Consider the following 18,824-nt stretch of genomic DNA (forward strand, 5'->3'; position numbering starts at 1 on the left):
AACTGAGCTCTTTTCTTAGACTGTCATTAAAGAGATCTTAACTAAAACTGACTATAATATACAACATAGGAAACAGAATTTTAGTGTATTTAAATCATGCCAGAAACATTGAGAGTTTAGAAAATTGTACTTGACAATCATCGGTACCTACTTAATATTGGTTTTGAGAATGTACAATCTTTTCTCTAAATATTGCTTCTCTCCCATTCATTCTATTCTCTTTGGAAATTTTTACTGTAAAGATTTGGATGATTTTCCTAGTCTATTCTCCAGTTTCTTAATGGCTCATAGTTTTCATTCAGTGCCTTTAGAGTTACTTTTCAGTTTGCAAATTCTTTGTAATTCTAGAAAATAAACTGTTTAGCACCTTCATAAAAACATAAATTTTGGGGCCAGAGAGATAGCACAGCAGTACAGCATCTGCCTTGCAAGCAGCCAATCCAGGACGGACGGTGGTTCGAATCCCAGCATTCCATGTGGACCTCCGAGCCTGCTAGGAGCGATTTCTGAGTGCAGCCAGGAGTAACCTCAGAGAGCTGCCGGGTGTGACCTAAAAACTAAAACAAACAAATAATAATAAAAAAAAGCACACATACATTTTAAACCCTATATTTTTAAATGTTAGAATTCCTTTACTCAATCAACAGTTTTTCTATAAGCAGTCTTATTTTTCATTTTGATCTCTTCTTTATGCTATTAATCATTTTAAGCAAGTATTTTTCTTTATTGCCAAATTTTTCTATCATATGATATTGATTGCTGAGATATTGTATTTGATTGGTCTTTTTTATGCTGTGCTGCCTTTTCTTCTTAAAAATTAATTTGTTCTCATTTTGAGATATTATAAGGATTCTATCCATGTAAACCCCGTGTGGCATGTGCTGTGGTATTCTCATTTTTTTCTTCATTTTTTGAATGAATATTTTGAGAAAGGATTTTGCCATAAACTTTTCCCCTGGGATCAATTATTTGATAACTTCTTATCATGAAAGTCTCAGCTCTTGATGGCAATTATGAGCCTGGCCATAAAAACAAATACTGGGGTGTGTGTGTGTTATATTTATTTATTTACAAAAGTCCCAGGAGATTAGTAAAGAGTTTTTATTTTTTAAACTTTATTAAAGAGTAGTTAAAGGTTTTCTTCTAATCCAACATTTTTTGGTGAATGAAAGCTTTATCAGTTTCCTACTAATACTTAGAAAATTATTTAAAAAAATCAGTCAGAACCTGTGCAAATATGAAGATCTCTAATTACAGAGGCCTAATTGTGACAACCAAACTGAGTAGAATGTTTCCTGGCACCATAAAGACTTTGGGGTTCGATAATGAGTATGTCTGGAACCTGCAGTTGTTCCCATGACAGTATGCTTCAAGGGTGGAGAAACCTGTATCTCTTAGGCCAAGGGAATTTCCTTTTTAATTTCCCAAATACTAATAGTGGCTATGCAAAACAAACAAACAAAACCCCACAAAACTTGTCATACCAACCCCCCTTTCTTTATTCCTTCTTTCTTGTTGTTATTGATTTTTTGTTGTTGTGTTGCTTGTTTTGTTTTTCTTTTTTTTTTTCTTCTTTTAAATTGATATTTAAGGTTTCTAGATGGGTTTCTCCCAGCTTTTTCCCAACAGAACCACAGAACTTGAATCATCTTATTCTGCCTCATAAACTGAGGGGGGGGGGGAGTGAATGGTACCAGAAGCAAACAATTGCATGAATATTGAGTGGAAATAAAAAATAATCAGATCTAAATATAAAACCTAAAGTCAACAACAACAGAATCATGATACCAAATCTACATGATATAGGGGACCTGTTATAGTAGCAGTCCAGGGGGTAAGGGGGAGGTATGGGATGCATGCTGGGAACAGGGGTGGAGGGAGGACAACCCTGGTGGTGGGAATGGCCCTAATTCACCGTTACTATGTACCTTAAATATAATTGTGAAATACTTGTAATTTACATTAGTCACAATAAAAATTATTAAAAAATGAAGTGACTTACAAATTTAAAAAATCTATCAGAAATCTCAAAAAAGTTTTGAGATTTATCTTTTTATCTTTAAATTGAATTTTTTTTATATCAGGCTCAAACTAATGTACCCTCAAGCCTGTTTCCTTCTGGAGTCCATTGCTGCCTTTTCCTGATTCTAGGGTTGCCTACTTTCATTGGTTTATGGTCTCTTCCATCTACAAAACTAGTGAGGAGATCTTTTTCTGACATTTGTGACTCTCTTCTCCCACTTTTAAGAACACTGTCATGATATCGGAAGCACTAAAAAAAATGCAGAATAATCTCAGAATTTTACAACTGACTAGCAACCTAATTTCTTTTTACAACCTTAATTTTCTTTACTCAGTATGCTACCTACCATTCACAGTTTCCTGACATTAGAATATAAATACTTTGGGGGACCTATTATAATGCTGGTCACATTATCTGTTGAGAATTTTAGCTTTGTGCAAGATCTTAGTTTTAACTTGCCTCTTTATGCAGGCTTGGGTCAAGCAGGCATAAAAGACTTGTGTCATCAACTAACCCAGAGTGAGGCAGTAGCATAAATTCAGTCTTCCTATCTTCAATTTTTCTTTCTTTCATGGGAAATATTTTACAAGTTCACTTATAATCTAAAGAAAAATGCATATATATTTTATATATCCATAATTCCTAAGAGTTTATAGTATGAGAGTATATCTATCATGTTGCTAACAATATTACAAAAAATAAATCTTCAGTATGCTCATACTAGCATACAAAGATAGATACAAATATCTATTCAAATATGTGTTATAAATTAATCCATAATTTTAAGGAAGTAAAATGAGCCCTGCCATCTTAACTTGTCAAATGCAAATTTACACCCATAATGAACAGTATGGCCTGAATGTATCTCACATGTCAAAGTAAATGCAGCCTCTACATAGACCTGCTGGCTTTTCATTTTGATCACAACTCTTAGTTGTATCAGTTTCAGAAATAATAAAGCATTGTATTTGTTGTGTTTAATGGTCCTTAACTATTATGCATGTGGATTTTTGTTTTTAAGATAAAGACTTCTGATTTGGGAGTGGGTGAGTCACACCCGATGGTACCAGGGGTTACTTCTGGCTTTGCAAGTTTAGAAATCACTCCTGGTAGGCTCGAGGGACCATATGGGATGCTGAAATTTGATCCTATCTTCCTGAATCAGTTGCATGCAAGGCAAATGCTCTACAGCTGTGCTATCTCTCTGGCCCTTAAAATAAAGACTTAAAAACCTAACTGCTCCTCTACCACTACCTCCTAAAATAAAAAAAAAGTGTATGGTTAGGTCTCTTTTACTATAATCACTCTTCTCATAGCACAAAATTGTACAGAATTAAAAAAAAAAAAGATGTAGTGTTGTGTTCTTGGCTCTAATTCTAAGCCCATTTTACCCTAGAGAACTATAGTAATAACAGTCTTTGATAATCATCCCTAATGATCATAAGAGACCTGAGTATTCCTAAACTTTATATGGTAAAATTGAAGAATATGCTAGTTTTGTTGGCCAAATATGTCAAATATATATTTAATACTTACACAGTTCTGAGCTTTAAATTGCCTGTAGAAACTTAACTATATCTAATGATTTTTGCTTTGTTATTTATTCATTACTTCACTTACTCATTCAGCATATATCTGAAAATGAGCAGGCACTAGAAACTCCATCTTGTTCTCTATGGCTTTCTAAGCTGTTTATCTCACTATTTCTTCCTTCTCCCACACATTAGTTAAAAATGTTTCTATAGGGGCTGGAACTATAGCACAGCGGGAAGGACATTTGCTTTGTATGTAGCTTACTGGAGTTCAGTCCCTGGCATCCCATATGGTCCCCCGAGCCTGCCAGGAATGATTTCAGAGAAAAGGAGGAAGAGGTGGATGGGGAAGAGAAAGAAGTACATGAGGAGGAGCAGGAGGAGGGAGAAGAGGAAGAGAAAAAAGAAGGAAAAGAAGAAGAAAAGAAGGATAAAGAAGAAGAAGAACAACAACAACTACTACTACCACCACCACCAGTTGTGGGGAGGGAAAAAATAAATAGCAAAAATTCAGTCCTTGATGATATCACATAACACCCCCCCCTCCCAGGCCAACATTGATGGTGGTGTTATTTGTTTATAAAGGCCAGCTGGCTTCCCCCGGTGACTTCATCAAATCACTAAGATCAACAGGATGCTACAGGATGCTACCTTCTTCCCAGGTAGCCTCTCCCTCTTTAGAGGTTTTTCTACTTTGCTACAACCCTTTATAAACTAAGTAGCAGTCTAAGAATATGATGGTTTGGGGACAACCACCCCACCATCTTTTTAAGGTGCTAGTGCTTGAATAAAACTTTTATTTTCTTTTTTATCTCACATCAAATCATATATCTTGACCTTGAATATGGGCTTTTGAGTGGTGACCAACAGGAGGTCGGACTCAGTAGCACGATCTACTAAGTATCTTCACTAATTCTAGTCTAACTCTGATAGAGAAACCAACCCATTTCCTCTACTCTCAGCAATTCAGAGTATGAGAAAGGTGAAAAAAATATGCATTTGTTTATTTATTTTTGGATTTTGGGCCTACCCTGGTGACACTCCTGGCTCTGTGCTCAGAAATCACTCCTGGCTTGGTGACCATATGGGATTCCGGGAATCGAACCCAGGTCCAATCTGGGTCAGCTGCCACTGTGCTATTGCTCTGGTCCCGAAAAAATTCATTGTCTAATAGAAAAAAAGGAGATATTTTACAGAAAATAATCCCTTTTCATGAAAAGAATCCCTTTTAATGTGAGAGATATATTTAAAACTTATATTTAAAAGAGAGAATGATGAAGCAAATATGTATGTTCAATTAGACTCATGATTGGGAGGAGATGTTATAGATTTTTTGAATCATTTTTAATTGAAATATACATGTAGAATGTATATGTATAATGTATAATGCCTTAGTATATATATAATTCAATAGATAAATTAAAATTGAACAAAGCAAGTAAATAGCAAACAGATAAAGAAAAAAGAATTTCATACCACCCAAGATGCCATTTTCTGGTCAATTCTTCAGGAGGGAGAAAGAAATAATACAAAATAACTGTCTGTTTCAAAAGTCTGCTTAATGCATGCCTTTCTATTCACAGGCTACCCTCAGATCTTCAAAAGTAGTTTTTCTGAGATTCCTATCCTTACAAGTTGAAATCAGTGATGAAGGCCTAGGTGACCCAGAGCAAAATATTTTAGGTGTCAAATTAATAGCCATAATACATTTTATATTAAAAAAGAAACAGAAAAATTTAGTGAAAATTAGCAGGTTAAAAAAGTTGGTCATTAGGTAAAGAATTGTTCCCTGTTTTTTTTTCCTAATTTAGAATTAGAGTAGATGTTCTTATTCAAAGTTAAGCCTTACACAGAAAGCAAACTAATATACCCTCTATTATTGCAGTAGACAAGAAGCATGCACCAAACCAATTAGAAACCATAGATCATAATGTTGTATCAAAGTTTATATGCTATGAAAAACCCAATAACATAGAACATCTTTGATTTTGTATTTGGAAACCACAGGATATCTCCTTGATTCTTGGGTGCTTTTGTAGATATAGGCAAACAGTTTTCTCCTTCAAGCACAGGAGTCTATGGGAGTCAAGTCTCTTTGAATGCTCCTACAATTAAAATACATAAAAAAATTTAAAACACTCTTTGGGCTGAGTACGACTTTAATATGTTATGGAAGAGCCTCATCACAGTCCAAACAAAATGGCAAAAAGTAAGAATGGATATGTAATAGGTAAAGAACTCTAAAGACAAGATCTCTTGGTCCATGGATTTGATGTAATTGTTTCATAGAATTGAAAAGGCTGAAGAAAGCCTGAATCATGGATTTGTGAGAGCTTTCAATCAAGTCTGCTGTTGATAGTGCCGAAGATGAGAAATGTGACTTGCTTAAAAGCAAAACTAGTGACACCTTCAGGTAGAACCTAACTTTTAGGTACAACCTAATATTTTGCTGTAGCAACTACCAATGTATCCAGATGGTATGTGGGACACGAATAGTGTCTAATCAATTTTTGGTGTTTGACAAACAACTGGGCATACTTAAATTAAGGAGTTAGACTTTTACCTTAAAAGTGATGGGAGGTCATCTCTTGAAATATTTATATTCTTATGAAGCAAATGATATTTATATTATTTTCTGTAAGAAGCTCTATAAATAATATTGAGCACCTATTATAAAGGGACTGATTTATGGAGAAGCAATGATTTGAAATAATCTTGTCTGGATACTTTGAAGTAAGGCAGTCTATTTTAAGGTAGGAACTTCGTTAAAGGATACTTAGAAAGTAAAGTCTATATGGGGTCACTGTGAGTAGAATTGTTAGAGTGCATGCCACTCATGAAGCTGACCCCAGTCAGCTACTAGCATCACAAGTTTAAAACATGTTTAAAATACACTTCATATATTGCTTAATCAGTCAAATCAGAAGCCTTTGGTTCAGGGGTGGGAGCAGCTGCCCATTATACCAGCAGACCAGACTGCAGGGGTGCAGCCCTCCCTCCATGCCCTTCTGTTCAGACACCCAAGGACCTATGCATACCCCTGGGACCATATGGCCTGAAAATAGGACTCCAGAAACCCCGAGTCTGCTTACCAGGGGAGGCTGGGAACAACATTGCTGGCCCATCCCTGAGCAGAGCATCCCCAGATGGGGCAGAGCCAAGGTATGACTGGGCTGGACAGGATAGGGCAGGTTAGTGAGCTCTGGAAGGAGCTGATGGTAGCAGAGATTGCTACCTCCTGCCTTCAGGTGGGGAGCACCCTGATTAAGTGGACTAATAAGGGTTGGTCATCACACCCAGACGCCCAAGCTTCTTTGGCTTTAGGCTAACATTAGAGTTGTGGCTCATGGGAAGCAGTTAGCTGGAAGGTCAGAGGCCTGGCTCAAGGGGACAGGGAGGCAGATAAAGCGGCAGCAGCTTCAGGTTTCTGCCCCCATCCCCCCAGGGTTTTCCAAGCCAAAGCCTGCAGCTTAAAAAAAAAGCGCACTTAAGGGAAGTTACAATTACCAAATAAAACAAACCCCCCACAAACAACAATGTGTGGGGGTGTGTGCACACACACATTCAAACCCGTTCTCCAATCTCCCTTTCACCCTCTCTCCAAACAATACAGTTTCCTGTTTTTATTTCTCTTTCTTTTATTTTGCCTGCCACCTCTCCATCTGGGAGGCCCAGGTTATGACTTCTGGTAGGTAGTGACAGGCACGTAGGGGGCAGAGCCCCATCTTTGGTTGCAAGGAGGTGGCATCATTGATCCTTGATACCTCTTCAAAGTAGAAACCCAGCAGCCGGCCTTCCCTTTGGCTGTTCTAGAGGAGGGGGGAGAACAGGTGGTCCCAAGGGCTGAGCACTCAGCACTGCTGGCCTCCCATCTTGTCAATCACTTCCATCTTCTCCCATTGCCAAGGACAGCTTTAGCCAGACATCACAATCACATGAGGGATGGACACCGTACACTGAGAATATGGAGACAGAGGGCAGTGGAACAAGAAGACAGCAATCAGTCTTCCCCTTGGCCTGCTCTTAGAGGAAATGCCCCCTCAAAACAGCCTGTGGGCATTGCAATCCTGTGCATTTATAATGATTGGTGCCCTATCCAGATTTGCTCGCAGACCCTCTTCTGGCTTCACACAGTAAAGGTTGTGTAGAATACTAGTTCTGACTCTACCAGCAGCTAGCGCTTCCTATGGCAGGGAAGATGTAGAGGGACATGGCTTATTGGGCTGGGCCTACATCCCCATAGGGCAAGGCTGAGAGTCAAAATTGAGCCCACAAAATTCAGCCTGCCTCTTGGCCAATGGGAGCTGCCATAACTGTAAATCACCACAACAACCACTCCAGAACTCATCCACAGAGTAGAAAGGAGAGCAGGCTGGCTAGCAGAGGACTAAGGTGTAGTGTAATGAAAGAGACCAGAAAGCCTGAGAGGAGCAAGACCATGCGCACACAGTATGTTCAAGGCAGCTGCCTGCTTAGCCTCTCCATCTCAGGGAACCAAAGAAGGTCTTCAGTTCCTAGGACAGAAGGGAAACTGTCTTGATTCCAGGCCTTGTGCTGGAAAGGGGTCAAGAATAGCCAAGGCCTGTGAGGGAAAACAGTTTGTCCCTGACCATTCTTGCAAGGGACAGTTTGCTCCCATCAGACTGTTCAACATGGTCTGCTCCCAAGGTAGTAATTTCATAAGGAAATATGCCAGGAGTAGCTGCCAAGCTGGTGCCATCAACAGAGCTCGTGCTCCATAGTGAGAGTTCAAAAGCCTTATGGAGGTGGAAACGCTCCCCATTTCCCCACTTTCTGACCATAGAAGACAGAAGGCTTATCAACCTGAAGCCCGACTCTTTCCTGGTCTTTCCACGATGATAGAAAAATACTGTAAACAAGTCTCACAGCCCTCATTCTGAGGCCCAGGAGTGTGTGCACTTCATGCTTCCAAAAGGAGCAAAGCCTAGCTAGTAGAGAACTACCCTAAGGGGTATGAGAAGGGAGGAGTCTAATCACTTTCCCAATCTCCCAAAATACTAGAGATGGGTTTAAAACCCTCCCCAGGCTCTCTGAGTCTATATAGCTAGCTCAGTCTCTAGGTAGGGCCAAGATTTTCTGGGACTTAGCTGGGAGGCATGGGAGGAGTACACCCATGTGTTATAGGCATGGAGTGTTCATCTGTCCTGGAGGCTGCAGAGCCCTGCTCCTTTTCTGGGAGCAGTAGGATTACAGAAGCTAAGCTCACCAAAATCATATTGGTTAATGTTTCTAGTGATTCTCCTAGAAACATTTTATTTTATTTTATTTTTGGGGGGCACACCTGGTGGTGGTACTCGGGTTACTCCTAACTCTGCGCTCAGAAATCGCTCCTGGCTTGGGGGACCATATGGGCTGCCGGGGATCAAACCCACACATCTGTCCTGGTCAGCTTCATACAAGGCAAATGGCCTACTACTGTGCTACCACTCCGGCCCCACAGAAAAAATTTAAGTAGACTATCAACCTACCCTTTCTCAAGTAAAAATTTATTAAACTGCTAAATCCCCTCCCATGCACATTTCCTTGCAAATTAGGTTATTTGTATAAACAAAGATAAATAGGAAGAGGAAAATAAAGAAGAAAGGATATTTTTTTCAAATAGGACTTGCTCCTAAGCGAAGACAAGCACTTGGGGTGGGTAAGTAGGTGGGAGCTCTGAGTTGTGTTTTGATATCCCAAAATAATGAGCATGATAAACTCTTATCGCTGGCACTGGCTTTACCCTAAGTGGCCAAATGGCTGTTTGACTCTACTCTAAGTCCTTGATGGGTCCCTCCAACCCGCAACTCCCCTCACCCCAACCCTTTCCTTTGACCTGGGACAGACCTTATAGAAGTGCCAATCACAGTGAGAGAAGGAGAAAGGAGGCGGTCACAGTGCATGGGGTTCAAGGTCACCATGGGTAGAGCAGAGGGCATCACAGTGCAATTAAGTCAGGTCGCTCCCTCTGCTCAAGTCCAGCTGTCTGCCATGGCAGTGCAACCCATGACAGACGACCCAAAAGGCGGCAACAGCAATGGCATCCTTTCTTGTATGTATTTATCTGCGTTTTTTGAAGCCTTGTGACCCAACAGGACCCAAAGGCTGTCCGATAACATTATTGGGCTGCCTGGTGTCTTCTGGTTGGGAGATTCTGGTTGGCCTGTCAGGACTGGAGCTGTCCAGGATCCGCTTCCAGCCACTGCCTACTCTGCCTCCTGCTGTGCTAAGGACTTGACAGGGAAAGCGGGCTTGCTAGTAGAGTTGGGGCTACTGATCACACCATTGCTGGTAGGCTTCTTGAGGATGCGGATTTATGGAGAGGGGCCAGTGGAAAGGCTATTGTCCTGAATCACAATGGACACTTTGGGAGGAGATTTGGATTTCCTGCTGTCTGCCACCTCCCCCAGCTCTCAGTGACCTCCTCATCTTTCATCTTACTAGCTGCTTTCCCAATTTTTTTAAGATATCTTGAAAGCAGCCTAAAATTTCAAGCACATACTTTTCTGAACAATTATACTTACAGAAATATGTCTGCATGTGCATCCCAATATGATAGCCATGACCATATTACCAAATACTTGAAATGAGGATTTGCTAAACTAAAATGAACATTAAGTATAAAACATACTCTGGATATCAAAAACAGTAAAAAGAATAGTGATGTAAAATATTCTCTACTAATTTTACATTGATTTACATACTGAAATAATATATCTGATAACTATTCTATATTTATTTATTATTGTTTAGTTTGGGGCTACATCTGGTGGCGCTCAGGGGTTACTTATGGAAGTACACTCAGGAATCATTCTTGGAGGTACTTAGTTGACTATATAGAATGCTGAGAATAGAACTCAGATTCGCTTACATGCAAGGTAAGAGCCCTACCTACTATGTTATCTCTCTGGCCCTAAATGTGCTATATTTAAATGTTATTTTTGGTTTGAAGGCCTCATAGTACAGCATTAACAGCTTATCCCTGGCTCTGTGCTAAGGTTTCACTTCTACTGGTTCTCATGTGGTACTAGGGATTGAACCAGGGTTTGTCATGTGCAAGGCAAGATCCTAAATATGATCCCTAAATATACTATATTTTAAATATTTAACTTAGGTTGTTTCTTTTACTTTTAAAAGTGTGGCTGCTAGACATTTTCAATTATGTATATTGTTCACATATTATTATTGAACAGTGCTAGTTTATTTACTGCTAGTAATTGAGAATGTTTGAGAAATATTTGAAACATATTTAATATGACAAAATGTTGTTGAGCATTATGTGGTGTGACAAAGAAAATAATGCATAATAAAATGGAAGCTCTACTCAGATGCAGAACTCTCCATAAGCTTTGAGTAAAACATAATAATTATCAAAGGGGACCAGGGAAGGTTCAGTGCTGAGTCGACTCAGGTGAACCTGAAATTTGTCATTCGCCCCACCATAAAAAAAGAGTATGTGATGTCTGGAAATCCACCACCAAGTTCATGCTACCCTAGTCTTCATGATAACAACAACAATAACAATAATAAAGGTAAAAGCAAGGCAGGAGATAGGTGGAATAAAGCATAGAATAGATGAAAAGCAAGTGAAAGTTTGTGTTCAGTGTGTATCAAATAGAGTTTGAATGAACTGAGTAAATTGTATGTATTCATTGACTATGTTTGGAAGAATGTTTAATAAATTCTTTATTATCTTCTAGAAAAAAGTAATTATAGCTCAGAATCAGAAATGGGAGATTTATTTTTAACTTTTTTGTTATGTACTGATTAAGTGTATTACAATATGCATTTATTATCCATTTGAAACATTTACAAATTCTAATCTCTTTTGAAACAACCAATCTTAAAATGTGGTCAGTTATGACAGCATATTAATTCATCTTTATTATTTTTAACTCTTGGTGGGAACATGCATAGTAAACCACAATCTCTTATTCATAGCAACTCCTATGAAGTATCGTTTTCTTTCCATTCTTCACACTTTGGCAAATAGCATAGATATATAACACAATCTTCCACATTTCAGGACCATATTAAGTACTAACTTCAAGTTATGGTTGTAGAAATATCCTATATAAATTGGCAAGAGATTGTACTCATGACAAGCTTGGATAACAATTTACCCCACTAAATTCCAGAAACTTTCTTGCTTACTTTTATACCTCCCTCCTAAATGGAAGGCAGCTTCTAGAAGAATTATTTTGCACTCACTCAAGTATTTTAGACTGTCTGCAAATTTTATGACTATATTAAGGGCAGAAGCAAAATTTTTCCAGTTATTTCATTCTTTGCACTGAAGGCTTCGCTCTGCTTGTCAATCTATAGATTCTTCAGCAGTTAAAACACTCTCTTTTATTTCTGTATCAGAAACTATGTGCCTGCTAACTTCATTGTCTACTTCAATCACCTCTTCTCACTTTTATGAAGTTTGTTGATTGATTGCTTCTCACCAGGTACATCTGGCTTTCTAGCCCTTTGTCTAAATTTAAAGCACTGGCACTATCCTTCAGAAAATACAGTGTTCAATCAATTGCATTACTTATAAAATGCCTTTTGTTTTACTTTTTTAAGGAACAATAGTCTCTTGATTTAGACTCTTTATTTTCATTGTGTGTGTCCAAGTTCAGGCCCTTTCATCTTGTCTGGAATTTGTCAATGAGCTCTTAACTAGTCAGCACACTTTCAGAACCCCCACTAGCAAAATATTTTCCACTTTACTGCTAATTTGGAAAATAGATTCTAAATAACAGATTCATGCACACATTCACTTGATTATTTATCAACCATTCATCAAGTAGCTCTTTTGTGGCAGGTATGTTAGGAACTGGAGATACAAGACCTATTTTTCATAGGTTGGCATAGTACTCCTGAGCCTCAAGTCTTGGTTCAGATAGACAATAAGTAGAAAGCATCCTTGAAGGAAGGACACAGGATGCTAAAGAGCAGCCAGAAGAGACAATCTGTCTCTCAGTCTCTCACATCTGACCAAATTGAAGAGAGTTTAAGAGACATAAGTAGAGGAATCAGCAAGGTTAAAGACTAGAGCAGTATACAGCATATTTGTTCAGTGAAACTGGACATGAGGTTAAACAAGATCTCTGGATATCAGCATAACAGGGTAGAGAAAGGGCTAAGATGGCATGCAATGGAATTCAGAATTTATTTGAAGGGCCAAATCTTTATCCTGGGTGGTCATTTATCCTGGGAGGTCAGATTCACATTTTATGGAAAGAATTGTGGGAGGAGTTGAGAGAACAGCTAAAAGGATAAGAAAGACAGGAACCAGGAAAGCACATTGGAAGACTATTTCAATAATCCAATCAAGAGACAGGTTGATCTAAAACAGGGATCTTTGATCTTTCTACACCTTCAGATTAGCACCTGATCTGTGCATCTGTGCATCAGCAATTATAACAAAGAATGATAGTTTTTAACTTTTCTACACTTGCGGATTTGTAGATTCGTGGTTGACGATCACTGATCAAAGCCAATATAACAACAGTGGTGATATTAAGGATACTGACGAGTTATTCTTTAATAAATCAAACTATGATTTTGTTTGATGTTTGTTAGAAAGAAGGAAGAGGAGAAATCAGAAATCACAAATTTCTGTTCTGAGGCCTTGGAATGAGGGGTTATGGAAGAGGTACTGTCTTGGCTAGTGCAAGCTTTGTAACTGGCAAAAAAAAAAAGGGTGCAGTTGAGTTTGAGTCAATATTCAAGTGAAATATTTAGGTCAGAGATTGTTAGATAACACTATTTTATCTGAAACAAAGACTTTCCCTCAGCTTCTTGCTTCTCTATCACCCACTTCTTTTTCACATGTAAAAGGCCAACCTGTACTAAATTAGCTAGAAAGACACTTGGTCTGTCACTCTCTACCCTTTTCCTGCCCGGTTGTAGACTGAGGTGGTGTAGACTGAGGTTGGTTTGGTGGGCTCTAGACCACAAGGTTGAAAGTCACCCTGTCTCCATTGTTTCTATCATCTGAGTGTCTTGGTTTATTATTTTCTCACAGTAACCCTGCTTGAGACTCATTTTTCCAAGGGTTTATTACAGTGAGTGGAACTTTACTCCAGGGTTTTATTATACTGAGTGAATCCTACAACTCCCAGTATTTCCAGGCGGTCTCTCATCCAAGTACTATTCAGGCCCTACCCTGCTTAGCTTCCGAGATCAGACGAGATAGGGCCCGTTCAGGGTGGTATGGCCATAGACTATAGTGAGTGAACCTCTTGATCATCATTTTTCCCTTCTTTTATTTTTTGTTTTTTTTTGAGACACACCTGGCTATATTTAGAGGTTATTCCTGGCTCTGTATTCAGGAATTAATTCTCTGATCCTGGGATGGGGGACCATATGGGATGCTGAGGAATCCTGAATCAGCTGCATGCAAAGCAAATTCCCCACCTGTACTACTATGGCTCTAATCCCGAGAAATATATTTTTTCATCCATTCACTTATTCAATTAATAGGTATCAAGTGCCTACTATATGCCAGGTTCTGTTGTACTATTCTGAGTACCAAAAAATAGAAGTAATGAAGCAGGGCAATGTTCTGTGATAATGGTTCATCCAGGATATGATACAATTCATCCAGGAAAAAAAAAAACAACCTACAAGTGAGTGAGGTGATAAAATGTCAGGTAAATATATACTTGGGAGACAAATTATCATGAGAAGATAGCTCTATGAGAGGTATTTTATATAAAGTAGCCAAGAAAGAGGAGAGTTGAGCACATGCCTAATTGAAAGACCAAAAGAATCTATGTAAAAAAAAGTAGGAAAGAGGAAGCAATGAACTGACCATTAGGTGAGGAAAGTTCCAAAAAAAATTGGGTGGAAAGCAGTTGCAGTTATGAAGGTGGGAGTCAGGTAGATGTTCACATGGCAGGAGCTCGACCAGTACCAGGAGACTTAAAATGTCTTTTTGTCATCTCGCCTCTTTTGAAATCACTGCTAACTCTGTAACTTTTCTTTCTTTCTTGATTTTCCAGCACTTTGATTTTCTCACTTTCCACCACTTTGCATCTTGGTATCATATGAGGCTCTCTGAGTAGGGATGCTGTTTATTTTGGTGACTGAAACCCCAGTGCAGTTTGCTTGGAATTTGTTTTAATAGAACAAAAATGACAAACAACATGAATTTGTATGTGTCTCTAAGAACTACTCTAAAATGCATTGCATGGTCACTCTGCTTTCTAAATATTTAAAGGATATCATCCTAGCAATGCTTAGAGGCTTGAGGAATTCTCCTGGCAAAAACTGGCCTGTTGTGGGATTAATGGCATTGATTTGGTTCTACCTCACTCAATATAAACCTTATTACTCATTGGTTGAAAACATCTTTATATTTTTATTAATATCTTTATTTAAACACTTATGAGTTAAACAAATATGATTGTAGTTGGGTTTCAGTCATGTAAAGAACACCCCCTTCACCAGTGCAACATTCACATCACCAATGTCCCAAATCTCCCTCCTCCGCACCCCACCCCTACCTGTACTCTAGACAGGCTTTCTACTTCCCTCATTCATTCACATTGTTATGATAGTTCTCAATGTAGTTATTTCTCTAACTGCACTCATCACTCTTTGTGGTGAGCTTCATGTCGTGAGCTGGACCTTCCAGCCCTTCTCTCTTTTATCTCTGAGAATTATTGCAAAAATGTCTTTTATTTTTCTTAAAACCCAGAGATGAGTGAAACTATTTTGCATCTATCTCCCTCTGACTTATCTCACTCAGCATAGTAGATTCCATGTACATCCATGTATAGGAAAATTTCATGACTTTATCTCTCCTGACGGCTGTGTAATATTCCATTGTGTATATGTACCCCAGTTTCTTTATCCATTCATCTGTTGAAGGGCATCTTGGTTGTTTCCAGAGTCTGGCTATTGTAAATAGCACTGCAATGAATATAGATGTGAGGAAGGGATTTTTTGTATTGTATTATTGTGCTCCTAGGGTATATCCCTAGGAGCTGTATAGCTGGATCGAATGGGAGCACAATTTCCAGTTTTTGGAGGAATCTTCATATTGCTTTCCATAAAGGTTGGACTAGATGGCATTCCCACCAGCAGTGAATCAGAGTTCCTTTCTCTCCACATGCCAGCCAGCACTGCTTGTTCTCATCATTTGTGATGCTCACCAATGGCATGCAATGGTACCTCATGGTTGTTTTGATTTGCATCTCCCTGATGATTAGTGATGATTAGTGATGTGGAGCATTTTTCCATGTTCCTTTAGGCCATTTGTATTTCTTCTTTGACAAAGTGTCTGTTTATTTCTTCTCCCAATTTTTGATGGGATTTGATTTTTTTTTTCTTGTAAAGTTCTGTCAGTGCCTTGTATATTTTGGATTAAATGGAGCACCTGGGATCGGTTTTGAGACCACCTGGTGCCACTTCCAGGTGTGGCCATTTTCTCTCAGATTAAATACTCGTGTTAGTAGAATGAGCACATGGCAGAGAAAAGGCCATGAAGCAAAAAGCAGGCTAACTCCAATGAACCTTTAGACTGGCTTGATATTATTTCTCTGCCTCTAACCTGCTTCATCTGACCCGTCTGCCTAACAGGTTAGAAACATGGTGCTGGGGTGGACTCATTCAACCCATGAATATTTATGTTTTTATTTTACAGCCTGTGAGCCTGATAGGCTGGGGTCACCAGGTATGGCCCTTTAGAGTTCAGTACTAATGGACACTAAAATCTGGGCCATATCTGCTGGAGAGGAGGCTTGAACTGGTGTCTCACTCAAGCAAGACATTTGATCCAGTCCTTCGAGCTGATTTCCTGCATCCCTATCATTTATAAATGTTAATGTCTTAAAATATAAAAGGGTCAATAGTGCATCAAAATGTCAAGGAAGCAGATTAGGCAATAGGAATGGGGAAGGGGGAATCTGGGAACACTGGTAATAGAACTGGTGCTGGATCATAGTATGCCTAAAACTCAACAAAAATCAACTTCCCAAACCACATTGTCTTAATAAACAATAATAAAATGTAAGTATCTGGTTAACGTAAGACACACAGAAAAAAAGAGGATATGAAATCACAAAACTTAGAAACAAAAGCATTGCTTTGCTTCTGTCCATCACCACCCACTGACTACGCCCCCAGGAGTGACCTTTTAACTTTTTTTGCTGTGTCTTTAATTATCTGCATATCTCTGAACAATAATCTTGAGACATCTTTTTTCTATTTTAGACTTTACCTACCAACCTTCCAACAGAGATAAGGGAGTTGTGCTCACAGCTGAATCCTATATCCCAGATACCACAAATACTCCTTATCTCCCTTGCAAACCAAAAAAGCTGTAGTATAATTTTGGTTAAATTAACATGCCATGCTATTTTTTTCATGACCATGTAAATAATGTGTGCAGAAAAATTATGCAAACTGTTAGTTTCTATTTCCAGCTTTTCTTTTCTAAAGCCATTACCTAATTATTATGAACTTTATGATTTTCAAGAGGTTTCTATATTTAACCCCAAAGCACTTTGATAATTTAGTAACTTTCATTGAATTAAGTAAAGCTTATAATCTTTTATTTACTTAGTTTTCAGAATTAGGCAAATTAAGGCAGATCTAAGAGTAAAATTAATAATAAATTACTGTCAACTTCCTTGTTGATTCAAATTGCTTTTTGCACTTTGATAGGACAAATATAAAAATTTTATACCTTTTTTAAAGTTAACATATTTATTAAAAAGGACACCTCATTCACTAGTGTAACATTCCTACCACCAATGCCCCCCATTTCCCTCCTACTCCTTCCCCTGCCTGTATACGAGAGAGACATTCATTTTCTCTCACACACTACTATTGGCATGATAGTTGTCAGAGTAGTTATTTCTCTAATTAAACTCACCACTTTTTGTCATACCGTAGGCCAATCCTTCCAGCCCTTATCTCTATTGTCTCTGTGAGTATTATTACAATAATAACTTGTATTATCTTAAAAACCCATAGATGAATAAGACTATTCTGTGCTTTCTCTCTCCCTCTGACTTATTTCACTCAGCATAATAGTTTCCATGTCCATCCAAGTATAGGAAAATTTCATGACTTCATTTTTTCCCTGATGGCTGCATATATTCCGTTGTGTAAGTGTAGCACAGTTTCTTTAATCACTCATCTGTTGTTGGGAATCTGGGTTGTTTCCAGATTCTGCTATTGTAAATAGCACTGAAATGAATAAAGTTGTACGGAAGGCATTTTTTGCATGTGTTTTTGGTTTCCTAGAGTATATCCCTAGTTAGATGATATGGGAGCTCAATTTCCAGTTTTTTGAGGAATCTCCATATTGTTTTCCTTAAAGTCTGGACTAGATGCCATTCCCACCAGCAGTGAATGAGAGTTCCTTTCTCCCCATATCCCTGCCAGCACTAAATATTCTTGGTTTTTGTTATCTGTGCCAGTCTCTCTTGCATTGGACTAGATGCCATTCCCACCAGCAGTGAATGAGAGTTCCTTTCTCCCCATATCCCTGCCAGCACTAAATGTTCTTGTTTTTTGTTATCTGTGCCAGTCTCTCTTGCATGAGATGATATCTCATTGTTGTTTTGATTTGCATCTCCCTAATAATTAGTGATGTGGAGCAGTTTTTCATGTGCCTTTTACTATTTGTATTTCTTCTTTGAGGAATCGTCTGTTCATTTCTTCTCCCCATTTTCTGATGGGGTTAGATGTTTTTTCTTGTTAAATCCTGTTAGTACCTTGTATATCTTAGAAATTAGCCCCTTATCTGATGCGTAATGGGTGACTAGTTTTTCTGATTCAGTGGGTGGCCTTTGTATTTTAGTACTAGTTCTCTGAGATGCAGGAGCCTCTCAACTTAATATTGTCCCAACTGTTTATTGCTGCTTCATCGAGAATGCCATTAGTCTTACTGTCTTAGAGTGTTTTACCTATGTGTTGTTTTATATACTTGATGGTTTGGGGTCTGATATCAAGATCTTTAATCCATTGGATTTGACCTTTTTGCATGGTGTTAGATGGAGGTATGAGTTTGCTTTTTTGCATGTGGCTAACTAGTTGTTCCAACACCACTTGTTGAAGAGTCTTTCCTTGCTCCATTTTGCATTTCTTGTCCCTTAGTCAAAGATTAATTGATTGTATGTCTGAGGAACATTCTCTGAATACTTAAATCTATTCTGCTGATCTGAGGGTCTGTTCTTTTTCCAATACCCTACTGGTATAATGATTATTGTTTTGTAGTATCATTAAAAGTTGGGCAAAGTGATGACTTCAATATTTTTTCC

General features: G+C 38.4%; 1 pseudogene; it reads right to left on the minus strand.

The window, feature by feature from the left end:
- Positions 1–13,654: 13,654 nt before the first annotated feature.
- Positions 13,655–13,773, minus strand: LOC126023387 (uncharacterized; annotated as a pseudogene).
- Between the last annotated feature and the right edge of the window lie 5,051 nt (positions 13,774–18,824).

This window comes from Suncus etruscus, chromosome 11 (genome assembly GCF_024139225.1).
Source record: "Suncus etruscus isolate mSunEtr1 chromosome 11, mSunEtr1.pri.cur, whole genome shotgun sequence".
Classification (NCBI taxonomy): domain Eukaryota; kingdom Metazoa; phylum Chordata; class Mammalia; order Eulipotyphla; family Soricidae; genus Suncus; species Suncus etruscus.